The sequence below is a fragment of the Maylandia zebra genome, linkage group LG5 (genome assembly GCF_041146795.1).
Source record: "Maylandia zebra isolate NMK-2024a linkage group LG5, Mzebra_GT3a, whole genome shotgun sequence".
Classification (NCBI taxonomy): Eukaryota; Metazoa; Chordata; class Actinopteri; order Cichliformes; family Cichlidae; genus Maylandia; species Maylandia zebra.
This window is the reverse complement of record NC_135171.1, coordinates 1,350,001-1,361,452: the sequence shown is the minus strand read 5'-3', so window position 1 is coordinate 1,361,452 and position 11,452 is coordinate 1,350,001. Positions and strand designations below refer to the sequence as shown.

The 11,452-nt window shown below is 43.2% G+C and overlaps 1 long non-coding RNA gene across 1 annotated transcript in view; it reads right to left on the bottom strand.

Annotated features, from left to right (window-relative positions):
* Positions 1-7,846: 7,846 nt before the first annotated feature.
* LOC143418547 (uncharacterized) overlaps positions 7,847-11,452 on the bottom strand; it is a 3,903-nt gene continuing 297 nt past the window's right edge. Inside the window, exons 1-2 of the long non-coding RNA XR_013098534.1 lie at positions 11,373-11,452; positions 7,847-11,224 (exon numbers count right to left, since the gene is read on the bottom strand). The exon at positions 11,373-11,452 is cut by the window's right edge and continues 297 nt beyond it. This is a non-coding gene — a long non-coding RNA (uncharacterized LOC143418547). The remainder of the gene's footprint in view (positions 11,225-11,372) is intronic.

The window sequence follows — 11,452 nt, the reverse complement described above, 5'->3', positions numbered from 1 at the left end:
CTGATAGCAGTGGGGAAGATGGAGTTGTTGAGTCTGGATGTTCTACATTTCACACTTCTGAACCTTCGTCTCGAGGGCAGAGGTGTGTCTCTCCTCTGGACTCTGTGATGGTAGCTGCTCTGCAGAGAGGGCAGCGGGGTCCTGATGATCTTCTCCACAGTTGTTATCACTCTCTGCAGGCGTTTGCGGTTTGCAGTAGTGCTGCCGTACCATGCAGTGATGCAGCTGTCAGGCTGCTCTCCACAGTGCAGCTGTAGAACCTGCTGAGGATCTTGGCCAACATACCAAATTTCCTCAGCCTCCTCAGGAAATACAGCAGCTGCTGAGCCTTCTTGACCAGCTGTGTGAGTTTGAGTCCCTCACTGACTCAAACTCCTTCAGTGACACTTGCAGCCTTGCAGATTAGTTTGCTGATCCTGATGCATCTCTGGAGCTGATGCTGTCCCCCAGCAGACAACAACAACATAGATGCTCTCACTAGTCCACTTTACCCTCTAATCACATCTCTGACATCTGCAGGTTGCTCCATAGAGACTCTTGTGCAATGCCAGGTGTTTGTGTTTGTCTGTAGGTACACATTAGATATGACCATAGACGCACACACACAAGTGAACACAGCAGCACAGATGGTTTCCACCTGCTTCCCTCTTTCTTCACACAACTGTGAGGATGATGAAGAGGTTTCAGGACGAGGTGGTCAGCAAGCACAGGATAAAGCAGGGCCATGAAACTCTCTGGTGCAGCAGATGTTTAATCAGACTCAGCTTTAGGCTTCTTTTCCCACCTGGCAGCAAAGTAACAGCTTCACTAATGTGAACAGTCACAATGTTAAACGTTTCTATATCTTCATATATTTTTATCTGTTGATGCTGCAGAATAAAGTCTGTTAACAGAGTGCAGGATGTGTAGAGCAGGTCCAGCTCTCCCTTTACTGTGTCCACTTTCATCAGCCCCTGTGAAGTGACACAGAGTGCATGTGTGTCTGTCAGCTGTTGTTTGTTGTGAAGGATGGAACAAATGAACACACACTTTTAGAGAAATCTGAAAAAGCAACACGTGCTTGGGCTCCTTCTGTGCTCGTCTTCATTAATGCTGATCTTTCTTTCCTGTTTGTTCTTTGGCACAAGCTTCAGTCTTTTCTCCCAGGGCTCCTTCACACTTAGAAACACACCTACATTCATTTATACACAAACATCATGAAACAAAGGCTTTGTAAAAGAGGACACGAGATCCTCTCTGAACAGCACATTCATATCAAACACAGGACTGAACAGGATATACTGAGTCTGTGCTGTTTTCATTGTTACTTGCTGAGTATTTTTCCAGTGTTTGAAATGTGACTCAAGTCTGATTCTTCTACTGTGTGTGAACTCTAAGCAGCTGCATTAAACAGCTGCTTTTCAAACCAGGCTCAATCCTATGACTCTGTGAATGTAAACTTTTGTCACCTGCATGAATAACAATCCTTGATCTAGTCAGGACTGCAGTGCTCCTGTGATCCCAGCTTATAGATGGAGGCTAGCATGAGAGGCTCAGCAGCTAAAGCAGCACACCTGGGTCTCCCAGCCTATTAAAAGCAGCCCTTTGCTTCACCTGCTTCACTAAACATTATTATTATTATTTAAGCAGAGTGGTGTTATTCATGTAGGCATTGCTGTGTGACAGGAGGACTTTTCTTGAAACAGCTCGTGTGACGTGAGCTGACGTAAAAACAGTGATGTTAGCTTGATTCTCTTGGCTAAAACTATTTTAAAAAGAGGGTCAATCATGCAAATCTGCCAATAGAAGCCAAAGTTACAGCCCCTCAGAGTTTAAAGAGAAAAGGCCCGTTTCCAACACTCGGTTGTGCAAAGGGAAACAGGCCCACAGTGCCTGAGTGTGTGGGTAATTCTTCAAATAATATTCAAAAGCAAACATTTTTAAGCATGTAAATAAAATTCAATCATTTCTGCTCTTCAATACCTAAGAAATGAAAACTGGCAGATGGTCCCAAAATGTGAAACGCCTGGCTATCTGTGCATTTAGTGCTGCAAGTTTTCACTGTTTACCTTCAGAAGCATAAATCTCTGCACAGATAATGTTCATATGTGGATTCCTGGTTTTCTGCAGTTAATTGTGACCCAAAGCGTATTTTTAAAGTGGTTCCAGGCAATAAAGTCTAAAAATAAATACATCTACTTCCTTTTTCTGTGTTCCAGCCTCAGTGACTCTGACACAGTGCTGTAATATTTACACCTCTGATGAAAACAGAGTTTGTAGTTGCAGAGAAATACTCGACTCATTTTGGGCATTTACGAGCAGGAACCTCAGAAAGCCCCTCGCTGCTTCACTGGTTAAGAAGCAAAGCAAACATTAGTTCACAGTGATGTTAATTAAGGCCCAAAGTTTAGGAACGAACGTCAGCACTTCACTAATGAATGTAATGCTGATTCATGTGCTTGTTTTGTAATGTGCATGTTGTGCGTTGCTATTTCCCATATTCTTTGGCACTGATAGATGAAGAGTCTCAGGCAGGACCGAGGCTGCCAGCTGCTGACAGTGAGCAGGGAGAGAGCAGCAGAAGCTGGGCAAGAGCAGGGCACCTTCAGCCCCCTTCATCAGTCAGAAATCATTTGGGTGTCTGTGTGAAATGTCTGATTTTTAAAATCTTTTTGTAGACATATTTATTAAATGTTTAACAATTATATAGAAGAAAGACAATGTAAAGAACAAAACATGACAAAACCAAAATGAGTTGAAGTTATGAACTGTTTCTGAGAGACAAATAACACCAGGATCCTTTTTGTGTAGCTGACAGCTGGTAACTGTGCAGGGGCGGGTCTAGCAAAGTGTTGCCAGGGGGGCAGGTAGGGCATTAACAGGGAGAGGGGGGCACAAAGAAATACTTTTCTTTCTTGTTCTCATTTAAAATGTCGAGCTTTTAATAAATAATTATCTGAATCTTACAACAAACGTTTCCATCTGATGTAAAATGTATAGAAATCCATTATTGTACATAGTCATTTTTTAGGGTCCCATCATAATTTCTTCAGAAGTAAGTACTGCATATGATGCCAGTGTTTCCCACATTTTCTAGATTCTGCACCAGTACTGTGTGTAAAATGCATCAAAAAGTCCGTTTGATTCTTTCTCAGCTGTCTTTCTGTCTCCTTTCACTTTTTAAAGGTTGCCATGTTAGAAAACATATTTTGCCCTGCCGTGCTGTTTATTGATGTGGCAAATGAAAGGTTTATGAAAACATATCTAAATCTGTCATCAGTAATCAGCAATGATCATGTCTCACCTCTAGTCTCTGTCTTAATGTCAGGTTTCCACCGTGTGTTGTAGATGTTCAGGAGGTTAACTCGACCAACAGTCTACTTCCTGTTTAGAATACCAGGACAGGGAGGATGGTGCAGGTTTAAGTTTATTAGACTGATGCATGTATACCAACAAGACAGCGTCCATCACTGTGACAACAGCGTTTGTTTTCATTCAAAGGCTTTATGGTTTTTCCTTTAATACCTGGGGGGCCAGTCTCCAGTCAAAATGCCCGGGACCATTTTTTGTCCCAGTCCAGCCCTGGTGTCAGATCTGCATGCAGTGTCAATGAGACGATCAACAACAGATCAGACAAAACACTCAGGCGGACACTCCTCTGTAGAAGGAAACATGGAAAGTGTGAGGTAATCAGTGCACAACATCACTTTGTATTTCAGGCTGTTTTTATATAGAACTTCAGCACCAATGTAAAAGTTCTGGTTTGAGGAAGATGAAGAACATTTTCAGGAAGGATGCCGTCTGCAAGCAGAGCTGCTTGAACCTCAGCGCTGAGGTCCAGACTACTTCCTGTGAAGCCACGTGATGTAAATCTGCTGCTGTAACTTCACAGTTTACTGAAGCTAAATGCAACGTTACCATATAATCTGTTTTCAACAAAGGTTTCACTCCGTCCGGTGTTGATGGAATGATTCAGGCCGTACTCGTCAGGCTTCCCGTCGACCACACGCATTTCAGTCACAAACCCCGTGACTGACAACAAGGGAAACAGCAGAAGAAAAGATGTGAAAAATACTGGATGATGATGATGGAGGATTAACCGCGGTGGTTAAACTGTTTCCTGTCTTTGTGGGCGTACTCACAGGGAAGTTTCCAGGCACGTCAGTCTTGGTGGCTAAAGTCTCCATTTTCCAACATGTATCGCTACAGGTGCAAAGACACAACATTAATCATCAGTGTAAATATTTTAATGCTGTCCAAACGGTGTTTGCTTTGTCTGTCCTCTCGCGCTCACAGAGGAAACGAGGACGCCACCTTCAACCCATCTTCAGTTGGCTCAACCATGGCCGGACTTCCTGTTGGCTTTGTGACAGCAAACCACTTGAAATGAGAGCAAACTGCAGTCAAGCACCACTTACAGCAACCTGTGGACACGCAAATGGAAAGCACTGAGAATCATACAGAAGCATAAGAGCTGTTTATTGTGTGTGTGTGTGTGTGTGTGTGTGTGTGTGCACATTAATAACACACTGATGTATGTTAGTTTGATTTATGCTATATCTGAGAAAACAACTGCAGAATTTTACATCAAAGTTTCCAAAGCTGATGTTTTGTTGTTCACTCTGTTTTATATTCATATAGTTTGTTGTTTTTAAATCAGTGGACAAAATAAATATTATCACACAAAATCCAGGGTGAAACATAACCAAATAACCTAAATGGTGAAGTCATTATAGAAGTACATGTTGCAAAGGTCAGCCTCCTGTATAGACTGCTAAACTGTCTGGGGGGCCCTGCCTGTCCTCGTTGGATAAGCTCCACCCCTTTTCCATAAGACGGAGACATTTGTATGAAAATAGATGGGCAGTAAAATAAAAAATATTATGGATGACTCTGTAAATCAAAGTCCGCCTGAGGCAGAAGCAGAAACCATGAGGAGCACAGCACCACTCCCAGAAGGGCACGAAGTGAAGCCATAGCTGCTGAAGAGTGAAGACGTGATGATGGAGGAGATCACAGATGAAGATCTGCTGCCTGCTGACTCTTTATATAGAAGAGTGAGACTATCTCCCCACCAACAGCTGCACTTATACAAACCCCAGGTGCTGGGATGGCTTTGAACATGTGACATTCTCTGCAAACACATGGACAGTTTCATAACCACAAAGATTATTCCTGCAGCGGCAGAATCGTATCCGCTGTGTGAGAGGTGAACGTCAGACAGTTCTTAGAAAATGTAGTTTCTCTTTAAGCTTTTAACGTCTCTTTTACCCCCATTTGTCTAAAACTACTTGACAGCCCTTCATGTCAGAGGTTTATTACCTGTGCAGGATGGAGCACATGGTCTCAGTCAGGCTGGACACGATCACTCCTACAGGAAGTAAATGTGATTTTATTTCACCTGTGAAATGATGAAAAACAGCAGAATAGCTCACGCTAACAAACGGGTGTTGAAATGTTTCATTTTCTGCTGTTTCACAGGTCAAAAAGGGCGTCGAAGCAAACTGAAGCTGAGCTGCTGCTGCTGTTGTAGTGCAGCATCTGCTGTGTGCTTCATCAGAGAACCTTCTGTACACAGCAGACAGAGGCTGCTGCCACTGAAGTCCATCTGCTAGAGAGCTTTAAACACTGGTTATTGAAGTGGCTTTGATGATACTGATACACAGTCTTTGCTGCTGTCACAGGACAGGGATCCACCAGGGAGTAGTTGTCAGGATAAAGAGCCTTCGCTTCTCTAAATATAAACTGGATACTTGTAGGAAACTTTGGGAAGCAGCATTTTTCCTCATATCGTCTAAACTGAAGTTAGCTCAGGTGCTTCTTCCATACTTGCTCTGCAGAAAGCCAAAGAGTTTGGAGCTCTGCAAACATTTGCAGCACAGCTGGATGTTTGTAACTTTGGTCACCTCTGTATCATCCCTCAGATTCTTTCTGCACAGCTTTGAAACCACGACAGCACGAGTGATGCTGAGGAGACGTCCAGTTTAAACAGACCTTTATTCCTGGAACACAAACACATGAAGTGATGCTGCTAAAGAAGAACATTTAATCGCACTAATGAATCAAGCATCTGTTTGTCTGTCAGTCTGTCAACAGTTCCTCTGATCGACTTCAGACTTGGTGGGTATTTTGTTTTTGCAGCGGTCAAAGTCGATCAGCGTGTTGCTTTGTCTGCTGTAAATCTGCCTGTACAAAGGGAAACATGCATGTTTTAGATGCAAACTCACAACATGGCTGCATTTTTGTGATTATGTGTATTTTATATTGATTTATTCTATTATGTTTTGTATATGAATCTTTACAAGTGTGTCGATACAAAGGCTTGATTAAAACAAAGGTCTCAGCTGTGCTGTTAGGGATGCTCTCATATTTGTTTCAAATGTAATAAATCAAAGGATTTCAGGCTTTTCATCCTTTTTATTTGTTTGGTTCTAACAGCAGCTGGATAAAAACATGCAGGTGATGAATATAATTGTGTGATATTATGAGCATTGTGAATAAAGAAAGAGCAGAGATAGTAAAAAGGAAACAGGTGATGGACGTGAGATTTTCAGAACAAAAGCTCCTCAGTGAGACGATCACCTGGACACAAGGTCAGGCAGCTGGGACTCATCTAGAGAGCAAAATGGAAAAGTGATCTGTGCAGAACATCACTGTTGATTGCAGTTATTTACATCAGACTTCTTCTCTGAGATAAGAGCACCGTTTGTGGGAAAGATGACAGTATTTCCAGGCTGGATGCTGTTTGCAGGGAGAACTGAATGAAAGTCTCCTGCACCTCAGCGCTGAGGTCCACACCTGTGAACACAGATGAGGTCAATCTGCTGCAGCACGTAGAGCTTTACTGATCAGCAGGTTCAAAGGATTCAGCAGAGCGTAGAGTCAGAGCTAAATGCCACATCACCATAGAGTTTGTTAACAACAGCTTTCTTTGCCCTTTGTCTCGATGGACTGAATCAGGGATACTCGTCATACTTCACCTCAACCACGTCACTGAGAGACCCCAGCCTGACACAGCAGCAGAGATGATGAAAGCAGAAACAGCAAACAGATGCTTCAGTTGTGTTTCTCTCTGTGTGTGCGCTCACGCCCACTTGTGTGTGTGAACTTTCCACGTACCTCAGCTTGTTTCTCCAACATGAGCCATCAGGGCTGAAAAACATCACTAACACATGAATTCTTTCTCTTTTTGTTATCACCTGTGATCATGTGTCTCATGTTTCTGTCATTCACCAGTTCTTGTATAGTTACGTGTAACTAGACTTCTGTGGGACGTAAATGATTGTTTTGTATGCAGATCTGTACAAAGGATGGAAACACTTGATTACAAAGGAGATCTCAGCTGTGTTGTTGTGGATGGACTTCAACGTATTTGTTAAAAAAGAGAATAAAGCAAAGTGTTTTAGCTGTTTGGGAGTTTTTGTTTGATTCCTTTGAATCCCTAACCCTAAACATGATGCAAACATGAAAATGGACACATGATTTTTTATTAACAGACACTGTTTATGTTTCACTGTGCATGACGTCATCAACACTGACACCAGGGGGCGCTCATCACCAGCCTGAGGAAGTGTGATAAGGGAGGGAGACGCAGTGTTGTGTGTACTGCAGTCGGACAGAAGGAAAAACTTCCTCCTGAAAACATTTTCATCCTTCCCAAAAGTGTTTGAGTCAAATGTTACAAATATATAAATACAATAAAACACAGGGTCTTACATAAAATTAGTGATGCAGTTGTGCACTGAGCACCTTTCCAATGTTCCTTCCTCAGATGAGTCCAGCTGCTGAACACATTAACATCTGTATGTAAATGTAGCCGAGAACCAACCTGAGCACTGCTGGGAAAATACAAAGGCAACCATCAAAGTGCTGTATTATCTTATTTATTCTGAATGTTGACTTAGATCCACACCACGATTTATGAAACTATAGAACTAAAATAACAACAATCGTCTGCTTCTTTAAAATTTCTTTCATTACATCAAACCAGTGAAAACTGAAAAAAACAAAGAGCTGTTAGCATGTTTAGACCAACTTTGAGACAGAGACTGTAAAGTTCTGCACTTTAAATCCTGCCTGTGTTCCTGCAAATGATTCACACTGAAAGTATCTTAGTTTAGTATTGAGTGAGCCACAAAGCAGCCTGATAGCTTTAAAACAGGAAAAGTAAATGAAATTGACAGTTTCAGTGTAGCTGGATCTATTATTGGGGGGTCATGGCCCCCGTAACCCCGCCTGGTCCTGAGGTCAAATCCACCATCTTTGTTTCAGTGCTTCATGTTCTCCCGTGTTTGTGTGCGTCCTCTCCGGTACTCCGGCTTCCTCCCACAGTCCAAACACATGCAGTTAGTGGGGTCAGGTTAGCTGTGAGTGGTTGTGTCTCTGTGTTATTCCACCTTAATAAATGACTTCCTGTTAGCATGAAGTGCTTCTGTAGGACTGATGTCATTTTCATGGTTGGATCATTTAAATGAAGCTGGACTCAGATGCAGTAAATAAGCTGATTGATCATTAATGAATAAAGCTGGTCAAACACATCACGTGGACACATGTGATTGTGTGTTGTAGTATTGATCCCAATGCTGGTATCAGTCCTGGATCAATAACACTGGATGGATGCGTTCAGCATGGAGCCCTGAGCTGTGTTACAGACAAACATGGAAACTGACAGGTCTGTGTCATTCACAGTCTGTAACACTTCTAAACAACAGAGGCTGACCCAAGTGCCTCAGAGCCAGGCACGCTCACATCACAGCTCTCTGAATAAGCCAGTTTCAAAATAAGAGCTGAAAGCTGTGTTTGCTTGTGTTAGCTTATTATTGTGGAGACTAACATTCAGTGATCATGTGTTCAGACTCATAATGATTACTCTCAGAAATCCTGATCTTTGTATTTACTGTGTGTTGGATCAATAACTGAGATTCATGGTATCACACAGCTGTGCTGCTGCTGATGTCAGCACATCTGGAACAATACGAGGTATCTGCTAGCAGACTGAGCAGGACGTGAGACCTGTGGACTGTTTAAAGCTGTCCCTCCACAGCTCACTCAGACCTGATCCACACCTCAGTGATATTCTCTGACTTCCTCAGTAGAGACAGAAACCATTCAGATCTGGGACCATCAGCTGACTGATGATGTCACACAGACTGTGTTTTTCAGGAACAGTGATTCTGATGTGAGCCTGCTAGCTGACAGCAGACCTGATGAAAGCACATGTTCACATCTGTGAGGACAGACTGGACTCTTTGACTGCACCTTGGTTCTCCTCAGAGGTCTGTACAGGAGCATGTCCACCCCCACTGAAGATCTCAGTCACTGTGAAACATAGAAAGCTGCTTGTGTGGCCTCTGCCTCACATGTAGATACAGCTACAGGTTTCTCTGTCAGTCAGACTGAAACAGTGTCCTGATGCTGCATCATTCAGCTCTGTGCCCCAGTCAGCATCACTGGGAGCTACCAGTGTTTCTGCCCTTTTCCTGTAACACTACACTCAGCACAGGCTCAGCTGGTATCCAGTGTTGGACTTTGGCTTCAGCTGCTGTGATAGATCCTCTAACATAGATCAGCTCTGCTACATGTTGTTAGATAAGTGCAGCTGCTGTCATGTCCTGATGTTTCTCTGGCTCAGCAGCTTCTCCATCAGAGGTTCACATGGAGCTGATCCAGTATCTCCAGTAACTGTGTTCTGTGCCTCACTGGTTCATCCTTCTGTCTGTGTGACGTCAGTCAGATGTTGAAGTTCAACTCTGTAATCTTCACTGTGTCACAGAGTTCAGTGAGTCCCGTTATTCACAGTATCAATCAGATCATCAGAGAACAGCTGATCAGCAATCAGTGGTGCCAACAGCGCCTCCTGTGGTGAGAGGATGCAATAATGCAACGTAGCATTTTTCCACTCAACACTTGCAGTCATGGAAACTGTCTGTTGGATCTGTGTGACGTTGCTTTCTTGGTTAGAGTTCCTCACAAATGTCCAGATGATTCTTCTAATGAGGCGTCGACCATGTTTGCAGCTCTTTGGAAGAAAACGTCGCCATTTGCCATCCTTACTTTTCTTTGACTTCTTCAAATGCAGCTGAACTCCAGCTGGTATTTTCTTGGACTTTGCAGCTGTTTCTGGTCATCAGTTCATTCCTGCAAACCTCTGAAGCTGAACAACAATGATGCTGCATTGCTGGCTGATCCCAAAAGGTTGATTCTGTTCATCTGGACGTTTTCAGAAACGTTTGCTCACTGATCAGGTGACTTCTTCAGTCTCAGCTGACTGCAGCTTTACAAGCTTACAAACAGCACATTTGCACAATGACTGAAAGCAGCAGCACCTGATATATATGATACTAATATAATACATATACATATATAATCCATACTAATGATGAAGGAACTGAGCTCACAGTCCATTGTTCATTCAGTGAACTACTCAGTTTATTTTGGGCCTCAGAAATGCTCACTCTGTTTGTACATCACTGTCAGCAATAGACTCATTCTGCTGTGTGGACAGGAACACATGTGACATCACTTCCTGTTTGTTTGGGACTGAAGAGGAAGAAGTTTACAAGGAATCATTTAGAAGAGTTTCAAACATCAACTGATTGAATCCATGAATCTGAAAACGTGTTTGTGAGTGAAAGAGACAGACATGTACAGACTGAACTATCTGTTCAACAGTCAGAGTGTTTCTGTAACAGGAGACACTCTTTACACTCCACTCAGCACAGGGACACTGAGGCACCAGACCAGACTGTAAACCCAGGATAAAGAGTTTGAGTGAATGTGGTGTTGAAGGTGTGGAGGTGGATCAGAGTGTCAGAGGAGACTCTGTAGAAGGACAGAGTGCCAGCAGGACAGTCCACATACACTGCTGCTCTGTTAGAGACAGAGGAGGAGGAGGAGGAGGAGATGGATGTGTGTCTGCTATTGTGCCAGACAGACTGAGGACCACGATCAGAGCAGAACAGACTCCAGGACTGATCATTCCATCCAAACACACAGTCATAACTGTCTCCTTTCCTTCTGATGCTTCTGTAACTCACTGATATAAAAACCTCTCCTCTCCACTCGACCTCCCAGTAACAGCGACCAGTCAGACCATTTCTACACAGCAGCTGTTCATAATAATCAAATCTGTCTGGATGATCAGGATATGACTGAACCTCCTCCACATGTGTCACCTTCCTGTTGTTGTCAGACAGTTGGAGCTCTGTGTGCACTGTGTTTGTGTCGATTGTGAGTTGACAGGAATCTGATGGAGAGAACAAACACAATCCAGCTGCAGTTATTGATCCATCATCTGTTCATTGATTGACACTTTGATGATGACTCCTGACATGATGAAGATGGTTGAATGTGTGCTGCTTTGTTTTCATGAATCCCATTAAAAACACACTTACACTTCCTCAGACCTGGTCTCAACCATCGGACTCCAGCAGGCTCCACCCTGAAAGGAGGAGGGGGGTCAGAGCAGCACAGT